Below are 18,052 nucleotides of genomic sequence, written 5' to 3'. Positions count from 1 at the left end.
CCAGAAATAGAGCCTTTGGGGTTGTGGTGCACCTGTTCTGGAACCTTGTCCTAAGGAAGTATAAGTTTGGGTGCTGATTTAGTTTTCATGCTCTAATATCACACATTATAAAGGTTCAAAGCTTTGAGTGTACAGGTTGTTATGAGGTAGGGGTGTGTAATCTGTAATCTGTGGAGTATATTTCTCATTCAAGTTGACTGTAAGCATATATATCGACTCCCTTGCCACCTACTATTTTGCCTGTTCTGTAACAACCAATTTTGTCACAGGGGATGAGAAAGATTCTTCCAAGATTTCAGAGGATTCTTGAACATGCCCTGGTGGCTAAGCTATAAAAGGTCTTGAGTTGCTTGTAACTCCTATGGTTAGTACTGTGAAGCTGCAATAGTGTCAGAGAAGCATTTTCTGTTGCCAACACTACTGCTACTTAAGCTATAAAACATCACACCTACATTCAATAAGATGCAGTTTGAGTTTTGAGCCAGTTATGCCCCAGCCATCACTCCATCTGATTCATTGCTCCCAGGTGCCTGGTGAACCAAGGGTCTATCAATCACCCACATCCTAAAAATTTACCAGGGTGCTGATGTTGTCTACTCGTGATGCAGATTCTTTAGGCTACATTGACAGAACACCAGCCATGTTAAGCAGAAACTCCCCAGAACCCACTCAGATTCAACAGCCCTTGAGATGCAACACCCTCAAGGACCCAATGTAGTTACCCATGTTTCTTATTACTAAGTATGGCTACACAAAAGCAATTAAGAGTAACATATTCAAAAACAAAACACAAAACTGCCATATGATTCCATAATTTAGAACAAACACCTGCATTATCTCTTCCTGTGTGAGTGTCTGGAGGCAGTTGGAGGATGGATGGCGGCTAACAGATTGAGGTTGAATCCTGACAAGACAGAAGTACTGTTCTTGGGGGACAGGGGGTGGGCTGGTGTGGAGGACTCCCTGATCCTGAATGGGGTTAACTGTGCCTCTGAAGGACCAGGTGTGCAGTCTGGGAGTCATTTTGGACATTTTGGCACAGGTCAATTCTGTGTCCAGGGCAGCTGTCTACCAGTTCCATCTGGTATGCAGGCTGAGACCCTACCTGCCCGCGGACTGTCTTGCCAGAGTGGTGCATGCTCTAGTTATCTCCCGCTTGGACTACTGCAATGCGCTCTACGTGGGGCTACCTTTGAAGGTGACTCGGAAACTGCAATTAACCCAGAATGCAGCAGCTAGACTGGTGACTGGGAGTGGCTGCCGAGACCATATAACACCAGTCCTGAAAGATCTACATTGGCTCACAGTACGTTTCTGAGCACAATTCAAAGTATTGGTGCTGACCTTTAAAGCCCTAAATGACCTCGGTCCAGTATACCTGAAGAAGCATCTCCACCCTCATCATTCTGCCCAGACATTGAAGTCCAGCTCCGAGGGCCTTCTGGTGGTTCCCTCGCTGCAAGAAGTGAGGTTACAGGCAACCAGGCAGAGGGCCTTCTCGGTAGTGGCACCTGCCCTGTGGAACGCCCTCCCAGCAGATGTCAAGGCAATAACCAACTATTTTACTTTTAAAAGACAACTGTTTAGGGAATATTTTAATGTTTTATGCTGTATTGTTTTTAATATTTGGTTGGAAGCCACCCAGAGTGGCTGGGGAAACCCAGCCAGATGGGTGGGGTATAAATTATTATTATTGTTATTCCTTTCCCCATCTACCAATGAGTTTTAAATGTTTTAAGTCTTACAATAAACCATGTGTTAGGAGTCATTCTGCAAAGAAACAAAAAAGAATATTGTAACTTTAAGAACCTTTTCTGTGAGTTCTGGAAAGGAGAAGTTGCAGTTTGAATTTGCCTGCAGAGAGAGAACACCCACATGCTTTGTGTCTGTTGTTTTTGTATAGTTGTAATAAGTGTTTTACACTGGTCTGTCGTCTGCCACCAGAAGAAAAAACCCCTCTAACACCATGGGATATGTTGGACTAGGAGAAAATTATTTGCTCAAGGCTATGCAGTGAACTACATAGCCAAGCAGGAATGTGAACCTAAATTCCCCACACCTGAATGAAATACTTGAGCGTTACTTTGTCTCAGGTAACAAGTACCTGAGCCAGGTAACAAATCCCTCAGTCCTATTTTTCTATAATATATCTGAAAACAGTTCATCAGTTTACTTTTTTAAAAGTTCAAACACACAGGTATTCTTACTATACAATCTAGAAGGGTAATCACATTATTTTAAAGCATTTGTTTAAATGTCAATACTCCACCTACATTACTAGCTATGCAATTTTGATGTCACTACCATCTAGCCAGTATTGATTAAATGATCATTGATGGCTAATGAGCAATCTAAAAAAGTGTTAATGTTGTCTTCTGTAATTATTTTTAAATTGTATGCCTTTCCAAAACATAGGGTTTTTAAAATAAACAGACATGCTTCTATATTTCACTGTTCCGTTTAGTTGCTTCCAGACAACCTGTTTATTGAACATTTATTCTGATTTAATTGCAGGGAGCTTAGATGATGTTGCTTCCAACTGTAGTACATGCTCCCATCTAAGTTTTTTGTAGGGAGGGGAATAGGTTTGTTCAACAAGACTGCCAAATGTACTTTAATATGTGATTGAATCCCACCTGCTGAATAGTGACAGTCCAGAAGTGGTCTTTGAAAATGGCAGAAATCTTTAATAAGTCTGAGAATTATGGGATCTCTTTTTTTTTTTTTTTTTAAATAATTTTTATTGCATTTTTCACAAAAAAGAACAAAAAAAGCAAATTTTCACAAACATTGCAAAAGAAAAGAAAACATAGACAAAAAAAAAGAAGAGAAAAAAGGAGATTTTAACATAAAAAAAACAAAAAGAAATCCCTCACTTTCCAATTATAACCTTCAAAACCTTATTTTCCTTACTTCCACCCGCCTCCCGATCTTGTATTCTATGTAATAATTAGTTCAGCAAGCTCAATCTTTGTTCATTTTGATTCTTGATCCCTCCCTTTGTGCTCTTATTTAACTCAGTCACTAGAACCCCTTCTTTCCTTTTCAATGTCCTCAACATTCAAAGATTTTACAGTGTTTTTGTAGATAGACTTTAAACTTCTTCCAGTCCTCTTCCACCTGCTCTTCTCCTTGATCTCGAATTCTGCCAGTCATTTCAGCCAGTTCCATATAGTCTATTACTTGCATCTGCCATTCTTCCAGAGTGGGTAGATCTTGTGTCTTCCAATACTTTGCGATGAGTATTCTTGCTGCTGCTGTAGCGTACATAAAGAAAGTTCTATCCTTCTTTGGCACCAATTGGCCGACCATGCCCAGAAGAAAGGCCTCTGGTTTCTTCAAGAAGGTATACTTAAATACCTTTTTCAGTTCATTATATATCATCTCCCAGAAAGCCTTGATCCTTGGGCACGTCCACCAAAGGTGAAAGAATGTCCCTTCAGTTTCTTTGCATTTCCAACATTTATTATCGGGCAAATGGTAGATTTTTGCAAGTTTGACTGGGGTCATGTACCACCTATATATCATTTTCATAATATTCTCTCTTAAGGCATTACATGCCGTGAATTTCATACCGGTGGTCCACAACTGTTCCCAGTCAACAAACATAATGTTATGACCAACGTCTTGTGCCCATTTTATCATAGCAGATTTTACCGTTTCATCCTCAGTATTCCACTTCAACAGCAAGTTATACATTCTCGACAATATCTTAGCATTGGGTTCTAACAATTCTGTTTCCAACTTTGATTTTTCCACCTGGAAGCCAATTTTCCTGTCCAAATGATAGGCCTCTCTTATTTGAAAATAATGTAACCAGTCTCGCACCTTATCCTTAAGTTTCTCATAGCTTTGCAATTTCATTTTATCTCCCTCCTGCTCCAGAATTTCCCAATATTTTGGCCAATTAGATTCCATATTAAGCTTTTTTAAGGCCTTTGCTTCCATAGGTGAGAGCCACCTAGGGGTTTTATTTTCCAATAAATCTTTGTATTTCATCCAGACATTAAACAATGCTTTCCTGAGAATTATGGGATCTCAATGTGTCTGTGTTGGGAGCGGGGCTTATGGGAAGCAACATATTGACTAGCTAGCTAGCTAATTACCCACCTAGCCAGCTAGTCTGGTATTAATGGCTGTTCCACTTGTACTTGCTGACTTGCTCTAACTGCACTTTCCATAGAATGTGTGCAAACAGCACTGAGATGTTGTGCGCAGAATAGAAACACTTTATCAAGGTAGCTAAGATGAGCCCTGCAGATGTTTCTACTATTAGTCCCAGCCAGCATGGCCAGTAGTCAAGGATTATGGAGGTTGGAATCCAGCAACATTTATTTAGATTAATAAGTAGGAAGGCTGTGATTTTTTCACCTAAACAATGTGGACATTTTCACAGCCCCTTCAAAAATTGGGCTCCTCCCCAATTTAGCCTCTACAAATGACATTGCAAATGGGGAGCAAAACAGCCCTACACATAGCACTCTTTACTAATAGACCTATTATTAATTTGGGTAATAGACATTATGTGGCATTATCAGAATTAGTAAATCATGCATTGTGTGAGGAAATACTTTATGTTATCTGTCCTGAATCTACTGCCAAACAATTTCATGGGGAAAACCAAAGTCCTAGTATTTTAAGAGAGGGAGAAATACTTTTCTCTGTCCACCTCCTTCACATCACAGAACCCATATTAGCGTTAGGTTGCAGTTGAAGATGACAGAAGTATTAACTAGGCTTATGTTGTTGGATTCAATCACTAGTTTTATTGTCTGGCCAGCACAGCTTCTCTGAACATTTTCTCTTAAAAAAACAAACAAAAAAGCCTCATTATAATTAGATACAGCAATTTTTGTCAAGGTAAATCTTATAGCAACTAGAAATTTGCACTTGGGTTTCCCAGCTAAACGGTCTAACCTCATATAGTAAGTATCCATCATACTTTGATAAAAACCATACAAATAAAAAATGCTTCTAGAAGAATGACATCTATATTATTTGACTTCCTAGTAATAAGTTTATGATTGTCTTGTGATTTATCATTATAACATAATTAGACACCAATTATGAACCTGACATGATGAAGAGGAACTTTTCTGTGCCAACACAAGCTGATGCAAGCTTAGCTAGGATGCATGAAAATACCTTTTTTTTGTGGCCACATCCCATATATGGAACTTTCATTGACAGGAGATATGTCTGGCTCTTTAACTTTTTACTTTCCATCATGTCATGCAGACTGTTTAGTTTAGATGGACTTTTAATTAGTCTGAAAGTCAACACTGTAACTTTGCCAGAGTTCATTCTAACAAATCTTAACTCAAAGATATAAAAGAAAACCATCTGTAATCCATAGTAAAGCAGCTATGGGTTTAGAAGTGACTCCATTTATGTTGTCATAAGGAACCTTTATACACCAAGGCAAAAAATCAGAATGAATCAAGGTCTCAGAAATGATGCCATGCTAGTAATAGTTTGGCTTCAGCAGACAGAACTATACTGAATCTGTTCCACCTTTTACTCATGGTATTTTCTTGAAACCTAGTTGTTCTCTTAACATTCTGTTCAAACTATAAGCTGTAATTAGGGAGGATGCCTATGCCTTAAGTGCATTAAAATGTCATTATGCACACTGACCAAAGTACCTTTTTAAAAAGCCAATGCTGAAATAATACTTAAGCAAATACATGTTTATTATCACCAAATGTACCAATAGCCCACATTCCAGCAATCCAAACATTAGTATGAAAACATTTTTCCAATTACTGAAGATTCCCTATAGTGCTTCAAGCTGCTTTATGACATTTTAAACTCTGTAAATAATATGGGCCTTTCAAAAGCTACAAAATCTTATTTTCTTCCCATTGACCTGGGAACTAAATTTATAAAAAGCACATTTTCATAGCAGGGAAATAAAAATGCTTTTAACACATTTGTCTTGAAAATTGGTGGTGAGTGGTGTTAAATAGTGTTAGGGGATAAATAACCATAAAACATAACATTAGCGTATCCAGGTATTATTTGAAGCAGACACAAATGGGATGTCACTACACTTTGTCATTTTTCTTGCCATTTGTCCCATTAAAGCTATGTAATCATACATCAGTCACGATTGCAGTCAGTATTTTTTTTTTCCTTGCTGTGTTTGGTTCATCATTTCTTTCTACTGTGGAAGAAATTCTTTAGGGATAATAATTTTCCCATAATGGCAGTTATGATCTGGATATGATTTTAAACATGTTGTAATGTTTCTAAAGACACAGCATAGTTTAAAACTAAGTTCAGAAAATCACAATTCAGTTTTTTTTTAAAGAAAAAACCCAACAAATACATTTTATATAAAAAATGTAGGTTATAAATCTTCAACAGTTCTTGACAGAGCAACTAAAAGCTACATTTGGGCAACAGTCCTATGCATGTACTTATATATTAGATTATACTCAATGGGGCTTATTTCTGTGTAGAGTAGACATGCTTAGAACTTCACAGTAAGAAGCATTAGTCTTGGATGAATAATAGAGTTAAGCTAAAACTTAAACTTCTAGCAGTTCCAAAATTTGTTCCTCCGTTTTGACAGCATACCTTGCCAAAATGCAAAAATCAATGCATATTTTCTGACAGGTGGACTCACGTATGTGGCATATATTTACTAATTATATACTGCTCACAGCAGGCCTGTCTCAGCAGTTCACAATAAAATCTTAAAAATGGAGAAAAATGAATAAAATCTAAAATGATGCAGCTAAAAAAGCACAATTGATTTAAAGCTCATTGGAAACAAGGGTTTAATCTGCTGCCTGAACACTAAGATGAAGCTTACAATTAACTTCCTTGGATATTTCATAAAACCAGCAGCCAAGAGAATGAATGGAACTGAGCAGAATTAAGGGTGGGGGAGAAATCAGTACACAATTTCCAGTTTCTATCTGATTTGCTTGTTGCTAAATTTGACTTATCTAAAATACTGCTCATTCTATCTGGAAATCAAAACTGGAAAAATATATGGTGGCCACTCTAGTAACTTCTAATAATTTCACTTACTTATTTTAAGGAAAGTAGAAAAACGGCAAGAAATACAGAAAGTAGATTTCAAGCAGGGGACATTCCCATGTCTGGAGATGCCAAGTATTGAACCCGGGACCTTCTGCATGTGGAACATGAGCCTTTATCACCATTTGAAGTTAGTCCTACAACTTTAAACCAATCAATGAGACTGGTTCTTGGAAAAGAGGGATGGAAGAGAAGATACATCTAAAATGACATATTTTCCATCTGAAATATCATGAGCATCAGCACATCCATGCAGAGGTTTTCACCCTGTCACAGTACACACTGCTTTATTGGTTCTTGCAGTGCTGACTCAATACTTTTAGGGCAATGCTTTCAGTCAAAGTTACCTGTCATGATAAGGTAGGGAGAGTAAAATTATGGGTGGTCGCTTATTGTAGCAAAGAACAACTCTTCATCATCTTGTCCCAAAGACTACACCAATTCTTTACCAGTACCTAACATCACAATAAATAAAAGTGTTGGAAGGATTTTAGAACACTACATAGTTTAAATGCTTGGCTAGAGAAAGGGCAAATGCAAACACACACACAGGTAGATACTGAGGAAAGCACCTTTTCAGCAGCGACCCCCTGGCTTTGGAATGTTCTCCTCAAGGTGTCTTCCTTGGCACTCTCCAGTGCTAGACAAATATTGGTGTGTTTTTTTGCTATGTTCTAAGCAAGAGGAAAAACAAGCAAGTAGTGTGGAGAAGATAGAGAAATGCTATTGGGTGACAAAGACAATGCACAACTGCTCAACACCTACTTTGCCTCCATCATCACCCAAAAGGAAAGCAGTGGTGAATCTGGATATCAGAATAAACAATGCAAGTAGGAAGCTGTAGCCCAAGATAGGAAGAGAGTAAGGGAACACCTAGCTACTTGAATTCAAATCTCCAGGGCCTGATGAGCTGCACCCAAGGGTACTAAAGGAGCTTGCAGTTGTAAATCATACCAATGCTTAAAGAAAAAAATCATGCTGTTAAGCTATCCCTTCAACATTTCACAATGGATCACATGATTGAGGGACAAATCAAGAGCAAATAAAATATAGTATTTTCATTATAATAATGTACTATTTACTTTTTTCTTGGTATACATGAAAATGTATGTGTGTGTATGTAGAGCAATCCAAATTACAGTGGAATTAGAAATGCAAAAATAAAGTTGGCACCACAGAAAGTAAAATGTATCTCAGACTCTTTAAGACTAATTGAATTGCCATTGATAAGTTGTCACTTAAAGAGACAAGTCTGCAGTGAAACATGGGTTTGCTGCAAATGACCTGTCATTACAGCCATGGGTAATGTTCACATCCAGACTAAAAACACAATACCTCCCAGCAATATTCTCAACAGGAGTCAAAACAGCAGGAATGGTGAAAAGTCAGTGTACATGATCCACTAGAGAATTATGCCTCAGGTGCTATGTTAATTTACTTGCTGGCATACATTAATTGAAACCAATCAATAACACCTCTGTTACGGACTAGGAAATGCTGCCAAAGTAATTGACTGCCACATTTATTCATGTTCCAAATTTGGAAAAGTGGAATAATTTAGTCAAAGATTTTTCATTTACGTCAGTATAGATAACGCAATGATTTCACAACTGTTCTTCCAGTTCTAATTACATAAATTTGTGTCCCTTTTTTTTAAAATCACCAGGGCCTTTTTTAAGTAGTGTACAATCCTACAGCTGCTAAACATGCTCTTGGCTTCTTCTTTTACTTTAGGTAGCACATTTAATATAATCAAATATTTTCACATTTACATTTTGAACTTTATATACCTGCACAGTCTTCCTAAAACATCAATGTGACAGTAGTAAAGTTTACCTCTTGTATGCTAAGACAGAAAGTCATATGCTTAAACCCAGTGAATTCATGGTTCAGGAGATATTTGGAATAGGACTTCAGAACTTATTTTAGGGTTTAGTCCTATGGTCCCTAGGAGGACATTCCAAGGACCATAGGGCAAGGTCAGATTCATGACCTAGGAGCATCCCTGTCTACCACAGCTGGCTGCTCTGAGACACTGCCCCAACTAATGTTGGTTGAACCCCAAAGGGAGCATGTCACAGCATACAAGTGGCTTGGGTCCAAAGCTGTCCTGGCCCTCTAACCCAAACCAGGGAGAGTGAATTTAGCCATACTCTGGAATGGGTATGGCTCCATTCCCTTTCTATTGTTTCCAAGGGGGAGGATTTTTTTAAAAAAATGATAGCTGAGAAAACAACATAAAAACACAGAGCATTCTTCCTCCACCACTCACTTCTTCCCTGCCAGCGTAAACCTACCAACTCAGAATGTACTGCAACATTGCTGTTCAGTGAGATTTGAAGTCTTACCTTCTGGTATTCCTATGGAAGCTTTAGGAGCCATAGATAATGAGAATGGAGTGGGATGAGTACAGCCTATAGGTGACCTTTCCTCTTTTTCCCTTGCAAGCACCCTGCAGACTTTAGGGTAATTGACAGTGAACTAGTCAGAAAGGCTGCTAAGTGTGACATTTTTGCACCCAACCAATCACACTCATCAGTGCATTTTCACCTAGATACTTTCAGCTGAAAGCTGTTCCTCCCAGGAACAGAGACCTGCAAAGTCCCCACTATGTGGGTGGTGAATCACAAGTGTCTGCTGTTTTTCAGATAAATCCACTTTGTTTTGGCTGGCTGTGTCAACAATCATGGTGATCACTTACTAATTTAGGTGTTACAGAATTTAGATATTGGAAGAAGGAGATAAAGACCTTTGGAAGTTAATTTCATCCTTTAAAGCATACCTATGCTTCCCCCTGCCCCTTCATAGAGGTATAACTGCAATTCTGTAGCAAAGTTAGGTCTGCTAAGGCTGGTAACCTTTTCCTTTTCTTTTTAACAGACATTAAGTTATTGGAAAATAACTGGGTTACATACAGGCAGAACTTAAACAGCTGAACAGTTTCCTGGTGTGAAGCTCAAAGATGGGGAAAGCCTCAGCTGCCTTCCCTCTCCAGTATTATATGCACCAAGTCTTCCCAGTGAAGGGTGGGAAAAGGCTACCAACTGTTTCAAAACCTGCATTCTGAAAATGAAGTTCACTTTGAAAATAGTTTCCCCAAGGTTTGAAACTATTTCAAACCAAAATTTTAGATGAACTGTGGAAGACAATTCATATAATGAAAACAACCTTTTGGGATGATTATGTGGATAACTTGAATTACTGCTTAAAACAATGGCTTAAGTTTTAAAGCAAATAATATAATATACAACAAATAAGACCAATAAGGAATGGGAAACAGGATTGAGAGGGTGCTTTCTGCTCAGCTGCAGAACTGCCTGGATGGAATTAATTATGTAGACTAATTTCAGTTCGACTTCCAAGCTGTATTTTGGCAATGAAACAGCTTTGGTTGTCCTGACTGATGAACTTTATCAGAAAAAGAAAGGTCAAGAGCCACCCTGTTGACCCAACTCAATCTTTCAGCAGCTTTTGATACCACTGACCACAAATTGGGACATGGGGACATCATTTGGTGGTGGTTCCACTCCTTTCTCCAATACCATTACCAGAGGGAAGCATTGGTGGATCTCTGTTTGGCTGCTTGTGCTATAAAAACCCACAGGGTTCTGTTATGCTATACAGCACTCATGTGAAATCTCTGGAAGCCACTATCCAGGACCATAAGGCAAGATGCAATCAATTTTCTCAGAATAACCTCTAGTATATCAGCACTAAGAGAAATGTGTTCTATTAGCGGGGGAGGGGGGGACTTGTGATAACAACCAACTACACTATGAACAACACAATGGTTGAATAGATGTCACCACAAGTTGTTTCTTTGGTTAAAATCCACTCTCCTTCCAGTGGGCTTAAACTTCACCTTTCTTAGAGACAGGTTGAGCAGAAACTCTAGCCCCAGTGAGAAGACATTATCATCACCTGTCTGTTCTAACACCAAAGGCCCCTTGTTCACACTGTGGCTTACAAGGGATGAACTCCCACTTGAGTTCATTAGCAGTGTACATTCTGCAGCCTCCTCAGAAGTTCCAGAAGCTTGTGCAGATGCACTAAACATTTGATTTCCTTTTGCTGGAAACTGACAGAACAATTCATGTTGCTTGCTGCCACTGCCAAGGTTCTGTGAAATAGTGGAGCTACTGCTCTATCTACAGCTTGGCCACTCATGGCAGCAGCAGTGGAAGGTGGGAGCAGGCAGATTGGGCCTGATCACTGTGTGAGCTTCAGTCTGGTGCAGCAATTAGGTTCAGGCCATGTCTGGTACCAGCCAGCACCAGCCTTGAGAGCAACGATGGCTAGTGGATCCTGGTCTGGTTCAGTCACATCCCTGGAATGCTCCATTTTGGGGCCTTCTGCTGGGCTCTTCAAGTAGGAATACTACTGGCAATCCGCCTGTATGTCAGCATATTTGGGAAGTGGGAGGAAGTGGTAAATATGTGCTGGTCAAGTGGTGCAAGTGTCACTCTGGGAGTGGCAGCCACAGAAGGCTGACTGAACCAGGAGAAGCAAGAAGAATGGTGCCTTTACTGGGCATCCAATCTGAATCCAATCCAGAGACTAGGAGATCTGTATCACAGGCTACATAAGAAATATATTTTTGAAGTTGGAACCCAACCCCAACCCACTTTCCAACACTGCTTAGCAAGTTTTTTGTAGAAGGCTTACATTAGGGCTGGGTCAATTCCTTTGAGTGCTTCCAGGATACACTTACAAGCATTCACTGAATTCAGTGAGACTATACTAATGTGAGACCAGTTCAAATATTAACATTGCTGCTGTCCGTTCTATAAACATAACCAATGCAGAAGCATCAGGATACACCAAATCAATGCAACAAAATATATCATACTTGCTTTAAATGAAGTATTAGCAGACACTTTCCAGTACTTTCCTCATGTTCTAAAACCACTTCATGTGTGTGGTGTTTTGTGGTACCTACTAATGTCTTGACACATTCAAGTACACATCATTATCAACATCTTTTGAAAAATTATCTGTTAGCAGCTGTTTTATTGCAAGTGCATTATTCTGCAACATATTAGTCTACATGAACTGTACGAAGCAGCCACAATGAATGCTTCCTGTGGAACCATTTTAATTAAATGAATTGACTAATAATAGTAATGAAAATGGATAGAGCATTTTTAAACCATAAGATACTTTGGCATAATTGAGAGAACTAACCCCCTTCTGGAAAGTGTGTGTGTTTTTGATTCAGGGAAGCTAGGCTCAGTTGTACAACATATGTTTTTCATACACAAGGTTCCAGGTGCCATCTAAGCGTCATTCCTAACTAAATATCCACCTGAGACTCCAGAGAGCTTCTAGCAGTCAGAACAGACACCAGAAAACAAAACCCAGAACATGCCACAGCATAAGGCAGCTTCTTAACATCCATGTTTTCAACATTCACAGCTCACAAATATGGGTGAGTCCACAAAATAGTAATGGCTACACATGTCAATGAGTTCATTTTCTCAGAAACAATTCAGCTCCCTGCCATAAAAGTAACATTGAAATCCTATTTCTGAAACCATGTTTATGAATTCTGATCACTTTCCATGATACAGAGCTTAAGTTTGAAAATTCTTTTCTAAAAATGCTGTTATTATCATATACAAATACAGGCGTGCACACACCCTTGATGTGTTCTGCTTGCACGCAACTGTGTATATGCACGGTGCTGGGAGATTATTAAATAAATAGAATTATACCAGGAAATGGTGAGAGAGAGCTGGAGAGTCCTGGTGACTCAGGTGCAGACCCTCCCCAGAGCCCAAAGAGGACATGAGTGACAGAGAAGAAACCTGAAAGATACCTGAGGCACAGTGGGGCTTTGTGTGGGCTGCTGAACCTCCCTGCCTAACAACTGACACAAGTGTCATGAACTGGCAGAACTACAGGAAGGAGGAAAAGAAGGAAGAGGATCCTGGTGAGGGGTAACTGAGACACAGGGGGGCAAGCTGGGGATGGAGGAGAGGTTGTGTAGAAAGTACTCACAGAGTGAAGGAGGATGTTGAGGGAATCAGGGTCCAGCGCACAAGGACCTGTCTCACATGGCAGGCTCTGAGGTGTAGGAAGCAGCAGGCAGGGTGCTCCAGGATGCTGAGATGGGCAAGGGCCCATAGTCCAGCTCATTAGCTGGCCAGGTGGGACTTGTTAGCTCTGGGAAGAAGGGTGTGATTCCTCAGCTGGAGTAGGCTTGGAGCAGGTGAGGCTCACATGCCTCATCAAGCCCAGATGCTGCAATCAGCATGTAGAGTTGAGGTGATATGTCTGCTCAGCTTCCCACCTTGGGTGGACCATGGCTTGGATGTCCCAGGGAGCTCTTTGGGACTGTGTTTGTGTGGGACTGACCTCCAGGTGCCCTGACCCCTAGATCAGCTGCAGAGGTAGGAGCCTAGCCTGACCGGACTTTGGACCTGTTGGCCTAATGGACTATGCTGTAAGATGTGGAATCATGTGTACCAGTGGGATGCCACCAGGTAGCCTGTGGTTGAGCACAATGAGAGGTAGCACCACCATAACTACTTTCTCACAGCCTCCTGTCAGCGCCAGAGCTTCAACTGTAGTTGTGTGGAGGGAAAGGGGGAGGAGCCAGACAGCAGGAGAAAACGGGTGTTTAGAGACTTTGCAGATGGTGTTCCCCACTTTCTATACTATTTCACTTATGAGTGTGGGGGTCTGGAATTTAACCCCAACAGCAGTTATCTGGTTTATTATACCTATTGAACTCTTACTGGCAGAGAAGCACTTGTTGGATTTTCCACCTCAGGCGTCAGGATAACTTCACCATCCTTGAGCAGCATGAACACTGAGTTGGGTGGGTTTGGCGCTGACCCACCACAGGCAGCAAAATGCCGTCAGTAGCTTTGTTTCACATCCATGCTTGGCCTCTGTACTCATGGGCAACCTGGCAGACCTCGCAGTGGCAGCAACCTGGCGGGCCCCACAGCAGCACTGACCTTCCTGGTGGCGGCTGAGGCAACAATGGTGGCAGGAAAAGAGCCAACAAAGGTAAGAAGAAGGGGTGGGGGTGGGGGTGGGGGAGCTGGTGGCAGGGTTCAGTAGTGGCATGGTGTGTGTGGGGGGGTGTGGGGTGTCCCTCTTTGGTGGCATAAAAAGTTGGAGAGTATGCATTTATTGAACCAACAGGCAGCCTTCTCCAGTTGTTTTTGTTTTAACTATTGTGCTTTTTACCTTGTATTTTATCCTGTGAGCCACCCTAATAGCTCATGATGGAAGGGCAGTATATAAATGTAATAAATTATTATTATTATTATTATTATTATTATTATTATTATTAAAAATGCATGTTTAGGATTACACAGTTCTACAGCGCAACCCTGTAGACACTGAAGGAAGCCCCACAGCGTTCAGTGGGACTCAAAGGAAAGCGCGGTTGGAACTGCAGCCTTAGACAACGTGGGCTGCATCGCCTCAGCGGTTCTCTGCAGTCCTCGCAAGCAGGGGAAACGGACTCTTACCTGAGAGGAGCGGGAGGGGATCACGCGGGGACAAAACGGAAGCGGGCGCCAGTGTATTTACCTTTCTCTCCCCACACGAGGATTGCGGACGAGGCGGGAAGGAGGCGGAAAAGGGCAAGCCCTGGGTGGCCACACACATTCCTTTGCCTTTCGAGAGCGCGTCAGTCAGATTGTCTCTCTGCCTCTGCCCCCGCCCAGCCCCGTCATTCTCTGAGTCCTACCAATATAACTATTTCTTTCCCTGCGTCCCCCGAATAATAAAGAGGTCGTGGCCGCAGCGGGGGGGGGGGGGAGGAGTGTGCGAGCGGACAGAAGAGACGGTGCACTGACGGCTGCGGCAACTGACTGCAGCAGCAGCACAAGCAGCTGCGGCAGCAGCAGCAGCCCACCAGGCGAGCTCCCCAATCTCTCTCTCTCTCTGCCTCGCACACACTTTCCATCCAGTAGCCAGGCGCCAGCCTATAGGGGGCTCTTTCCATTGTGTTAGGCGGAGGCGGCCGCAGCAGAGCGCCTCTCGGCGCAGTCCTACTCCACGCCCCGTAGCCGCCCTGTCCTTCGCAGAGGGAGAGGGAGGAGGGGGAAGTTGCTCGCAGCAGCGGCAGTAGGGAGCCTTTCATCCACAATGCAGACGCTGCACGGCTCCCCCACCTGCAATATGCTTTCCCCAGCTACCATGGGGGTGTAGGGGGTTGACTCTTAAACAAAATCCAGGGTTATGAAGGAAAGGGAGGAGGAACAAATCTTCTGTTAGGTGAAACGTTCTTAAAGGGTTAATTTCTTTCCTTCGCAAACTGCAGATAGTGCCGGGGAGAGGAGAGTTTGCAGGGCATTCAGTATGCACGGTATTCCCACTCCCCCTCGCCGTAAAGAGGAAGCCAAGGGAAGGTAGAAGGGGACGGAGACACATACACTCCAAATTGCATTTGCAAAGTACTACAGCGAGACCCCACTTCAGAAACAGCAGCAGCAGGAAGTCCCTGCCTGCACCACCAAAGAAGCTTTACTAGAGAAAAAAAATAATCACTCTGTAAAGTTGCTTTTCCAAGCCCAACTGAGTCTATAAATCAAGGCGCGGGGGGTGGGAGAGGGACGGCTCCCCCCCTTTTTTGCTGTGCTGCTCCATGCAACGTGAAAATTGCTCTTTAGAGAGAGAGAGAGCGAGCGTGTGCCTTTGAACCCATGCCCGGGATGCTTTCCAACTTCTTCCTTAGCCCTGGTGGCAGTCCTACCCTTCGTAATCCGAGAACTTTAGCAGACAATAAAGGGAGCATCAGAGAAACTTGTTAGATTGGCATTGGCGTTTCATCTTTTAATCGCTCTGCCAGTTGCTTTTTAAAAAGAAAAGAAAAGAAACACTCTAAATAGATCCACCACCTAAAACGAACCCCGTCCGTTTCAAATCCAGAATAACTGCAATACAGCACCGCTTCCCTCCCTCGCCCCCCTCTTTTTTTAAAAAAGGAAAGAAAACATGACACTTGTGGACGGGTAAAAATCCATCTGTTGGTTAACTTGAGGCACTTACCCCTCTGAGATAAGGAAGATGTCAGAAAACTAGCAGCTCCATGATTCAAAGAATCCTTGCAACTTTCCTTAGCATATACAGAGACCTTCTGTTGAGTTCAAGCAGGCAAGCTATTCAAGAGGACTTTTCACTCGAAAAGAGGGATGAAACTGGATCTCTTCCCCAGTATCAGGACTCCGGAAAACCAAATCCTTCTTCAGAAGAGAATTCTTTCAGACCCGTTATCTGTATTACCATTAATGCGCAGAGCAGAAGGCATTGCATACAAATAGATCCAAGTATGAGCTTCTATTGGTGGCTGAGGCAAGCCCCTGGGTCCTACTGCTCCATCGCAGGGAAACTACAAAGCAGCAATTTGCAAGCGGCTTTGGAGGAGCCATGAATGGGAGGAGGGGGAGACGAGAGGCGAAGGAGGGGGGCAACCCTCCTGGAATTGATTCGTTACCTCTGCTGTGGTGGTACGTGTTGCTGAGGTTTAACAGAATAAAACCCACATTCAGCAGAGATGCCGGAGAAGGCAGTGCACACCTTTCCCGTTTTCAGCTGCCTTGTGCTGGATTGTTGCGGGGAAAGGGGTGAGAGGCTAAAACTAACAACTTTTGCGAAGAATGCTCAGATGGGTAGCGGAGGGTTCATGGAAAGATCTTGGATTCACTCTCCAAATTACTCCTTGGCTCCCCCGAGCCTTAAGCACATTTAAAACTGAGCTCTAGTGATTCTGAGCGAGAGGACTTCCTTTTTTTTCTTTTTCAAAGCAAAGCTTCTGGAGGTACCAAACTGCCAGAAAGAGACCATTGAAGCAATGACAGCTGGCTTGCACCAGTGGAGTAACAGTTTTATGGGATCCGGTCCCTGGCAAAGAAAGAAGAGCAGCCGGGCTCCAGTTCTCTTTTCCCTTGTTGGAAAAATTACTTCTACCTGGTGCTCCCACACATTTCTCCTGGTCTTGGCCAAAAATGTCAGGAAGTGTAAAAAGATGATTAGTAGTGTTGCTCCCACTTTGCCCTCAACAATACAGTTTAAGTGCTCTCACACAGCACCGCTGTCAGAAGGTGATGGTAGAGCTTCAAATGCAGCGTTACTGAAGCCTGCTGCTGCTGCAGGGCTTGGCATTTTGCTAAGAATTGTAGCTTTGTGATGGAGTCAGTAACCTTAATGCATGATCCCATTTGCCACTGTGCTGTTTTGTGTAACAGTTGGTGCACTCGTTTTTCCTAATACACCCAAATTTTCGTCTTGCAAAAAGCAGTCATTTTCCAAATTGACTCATTACCAAACTGAAAAATTAATTGGAAGAACTCGTTTCAATTGCGTTCTCATTAGGGTTTGCTTCACTTTAGGTCATGTGAAGTTTTCTGGGTGGTGAAAAGCAAAAGGAATGTGGGAAGCACCCATAGATTAAATGCCTAAACACTCCTGTGCAAATAATCACATAGCTGCTAGATAAAATGACTGTCCAGTTGTTCTTAAGGTAATATTGTTACTGTGTGTTAAGTTATAACAGATTCCTTGGTTTGGTTTGAAAAATTATCACATGGAAATGTGTATTACAGTGGTACCTCTAGTTACAAACTTAATTTGTTCCGGAGGTCCCTTCTTAACCTGAAACTGTTCTTAACTAGAGGCGTGCTTTCGCTAATGGGGCCTCTTGTTGCTGCTGTGCTGCCTGCACACTATTTCCGTTCTCATCCTGCGGCAAAGTTCTCAACTCAAGGTAACTCTTCCAGGTTAGCAGAGTTGTAACCTGAGGCGTTTGTAATTCGAGGTAACACTGTATATCAGTTTGTCTTTAAGGTGCCACAAAAATCTTTGTTGTTTTTGAGCTGCAACAGACTAACAAGACTACCCCTCTGGAAGCAAACAATCATTTCAAGTTGATAATCTAATTGAAATAAGTCTTGGTCTAAAAAACGTGGCTATTAAAAAATCCTGCTCTGGCAATGACTCACTATTTTAACTTGGACAAGTGGTGTTGTTGTTTTTTTTAAAT

At 41.9% G+C, this 18,052-nt stretch overlaps 1 protein-coding gene across 2 annotated transcripts in view; it reads right to left on the bottom strand.

Annotated features, from left to right (window-relative positions):
- ROBO1 (roundabout guidance receptor 1) overlaps window positions 1-16,342 on the bottom strand; it is a 581,397-nt gene extending 565,055 nt beyond the window's left edge. For both annotated transcript variants that reach the window (XM_079974735.1, XM_079974736.1), the window contains exon 1: window positions 16,063-16,342. The gene's annotated coding sequence lies outside the window, so the exon portion shown is untranslated. The remainder of the gene's footprint in view (window positions 1-16,062) is intronic.
- Window positions 16,343-18,052: the final 1,710 nt, after the last annotated feature.

This window comes from Podarcis cretensis (genome assembly GCF_951804945.1).
Source record: "Podarcis cretensis genome assembly, chromosome: 4".
Taxonomy (NCBI): domain Eukaryota; kingdom Metazoa; phylum Chordata; class Lepidosauria; order Squamata; family Lacertidae; genus Podarcis; species Podarcis cretensis.
The sequence above is the reverse complement of the archived record's forward strand: the minus strand, read 5'-3'. Positions and strand labels throughout refer to the sequence as shown.